The following is a 2,748-nucleotide window of genomic DNA, read 5'->3' as shown; positions in this document are numbered from 1 at the left end:
ATTTATCCGTATTTGTCCAATACGCTGATACTGTTAAAGCTAATGGTGTCACTTCAGAGGCAATTCGACTTCGTCTTTTTCCTTTCTCATTAAGAGATAGCGCTAGAAGATGGCTTCAGTCTCTCGCTTCCAACTCTGTCACCACATGGAACGAGTTGAAGAAAGTTTTTCTTGCCCGATATTTTCCGCCAAGCAAAACAGCTATGTTAAGAGCCCAGATAAATGGATTTAAACAGAAAGATAACGAGTCTCTTTTCGAAGCATGGGAAAGATACAAAGACATGATGAGACTTTGCCCACACCATGGTTTAGAAGACTGGTTAGTAATTCACACATTCTATAATGGTCTCTTGTACAACACAAGGTTAACAATAGACGCCGCTGCAGGTGGTGCACTAATGAACAAACCTTATGCTGATGCTTACCAGCTTATCGAAAGCATGGCCCAAAACCACTATCAGTGGGGAACCGAACGAACAATGGTGGAAAAACCTCAAACGAAAACCGGCATGTACGAGATAAGTAACCTTGATCATGTTAATGCAAAAGTGGATGCTCTGGTCCAGAAAATTGAAAGTTTAAATGTATCACCTCCAACCGCCGTGGTTGCTATAACTCAGAATTGCGAGGTCTGCGGAATCCAAGGTCACACTCCTACGGATTGTCAACTCTTAACAGGAATCCAAGCAGAACAAGTAAACTATGCTCAAGGAAGCCCCTATTCGAATACCTATAACTCAAATTGGAAGAACCATCCAAACTTTTCATATAAGAGTAATAACGCTCTATACGCACCTGGACAATCTCCAAATCAAGCCCCAGCTATACCTCCGGGATATCAGAAGCCGAACCCATCTACACATAACAATAACTCCCCTAGGAAATCCAACTTGGAAATCATGATGGAAAACTTTATAGCTTCTCAACTACAAACCAATAAAGATTTCTTAAACCAGAATGTACACACTGGCGAACAACTTAAACAACTAGCAAGCAAAGTAGATGCCCTGGCTACCCATAACAAAATGCTGGAAACACAAATATCACAAGTAGCTCAACAACAAGCGCCTACTGCTGCCCCAACTGGTACATTTCCTGGACAGCCCCAACCTAACCCGAGAAGCCACGCCCATGCAATCATATTAAGAAGTGGAACGGAAGTGGAAGGACCGTCTAATCCAAGGATAGAAAACCAAAACCCTAAAAAATCAACTGAGGAAAGTGAACCTAAGGAAAAGGAAGAAAGTAATAAGGAAACCATAGAAAAGAAGGAACCTTATGTACCTCCACCACCTTATAAACCACCTATCCCTTACCCTCAAAGGCTTGTTAAAACCAAAGATGCGGGCCAATTTAAAAAATTTGTTGACCTCCTTAAACAATTAAACGTCACAATTCCGTTTACAGAAGCTATTACGCAAATGCCCTCATACGCCAAGTTCTTAAAAGAAATTCTTTCTAATAAGAGGAAACTTGAAGATAGCGAAACCGTTACACTCCCTGCCGAATGTAGCGCTATAATCCAGAACATGCCTCCTAAACTCAAGGATCCGAGTAGTTTCTCTATACCCTGTCACATAGGAAAATTTGTCATCGACAAAGCCTTATGCGATTTAGGAGCCGGAATTAGTGTTATGCCTTTATCCATATGCAAGAGACTTGAAATGGGAGAATTAAGACCAACTAAAATGTCTGTGCAACTAGCAGATCGTTCTGTTAGATACCCTGTAGGAATTCTTGAAAACGTTCCCGTACGCATAGGTCAATTCTACATCCCAACTGATTTTACAATTATGGACATTAGAGAAGATGATATTACACCCATTATACTAGGAAGACCGTTCTTAGCAACTGCCGGTGCAATCATAGACGTAAAACGAGGACGACTCACCTTCGAAGTAGGAGAAGAGAAAATTGAGTTCATTCTTTCCCAATTTTTGAAAGCACCTGCAATAGAAGATACATGTTACTTCATGGATATCATCGATGAATGCATAAAAGAAACAGAATTAGAAAAGGACAAATCATCCGACTGTCCTGTAGAAGACAAACTTAACCAATGTTTAGCAATAACACCGGACCCTCCGCAATGCCTTAAGAAACCAACCTTAGACCTGAAAACACTTCCCAAAAATCTGAGATATGAATTCCTAGACTTAGAACTTGAACGACCTGTGATAGTTAATGCTGACCTAGGAAGACTCGAAACAGAAAAACTCTTACATATCTTAAGAAAATATCCGACCGCACTAGGTTACAACATCACCGATCTTAAAGGAATAAGTCCTTCTATTTGTATGCACCGCATCATGCTAGAAGAAGACTGTAAAACTTCTAGAGAACACCAGAGGAGACTAAATCCGATCCTGAGTGAGGTAGTGAAGAAGGAAATAACCAAGTTATTAGAAGCAGGTATTATATATCCTATATCTGATAGTAAATGGGTTAGTCCTGTACACGTAGTACCAAAGAAAGGTGGTATAACAGTCATTGAAAATGAAAAAGGAGAAACTATAACCAAACGAATCGAATCGGGATGGAGAATGTGCATTGACTATAGGAAACTAAACAAAGCAACCCGAAAAGATCACTTCCCTTTACCATTCATTGACCAGATGCTAGAGCGATTGGCAAAACATTCACATTTCTGTTATCTAGACGGTTATTCAGGCTTCTTTCAAATACCCATTCACCCTGATGACCAAGAAAAGACAACATTCACAAGCCCTTTTGGTACCTTCGCTTATA

General features: G+C 40.2%; 1 non-coding gene across 1 annotated transcript; it reads right to left on the bottom strand.

Annotated features, from left to right (window-relative positions):
- Positions 1 to 203: 203 nt before the first annotated feature.
- On the bottom strand, positions 204 to 310 carry LOC127077799 (small nucleolar RNA R71). The gene has a single exon (XR_007787571.1). It is a non-coding gene; the product is annotated as a small nucleolar RNA R71 (small nucleolar RNA).
- Positions 311 to 2,748: the final 2,438 nt, after the last annotated feature.

Source organism: Lathyrus oleraceus, chromosome 4, assembly GCF_024323335.1.
Source record: "Lathyrus oleraceus cultivar Zhongwan6 chromosome 4, CAAS_Psat_ZW6_1.0, whole genome shotgun sequence".
Classification (NCBI taxonomy): domain Eukaryota; kingdom Viridiplantae; phylum Streptophyta; class Magnoliopsida; order Fabales; family Fabaceae; genus Lathyrus; species Lathyrus oleraceus.
The sequence above is the reverse complement of the archived record's forward strand: the minus strand, read 5'-3'. Positions and strand labels throughout refer to the sequence as shown.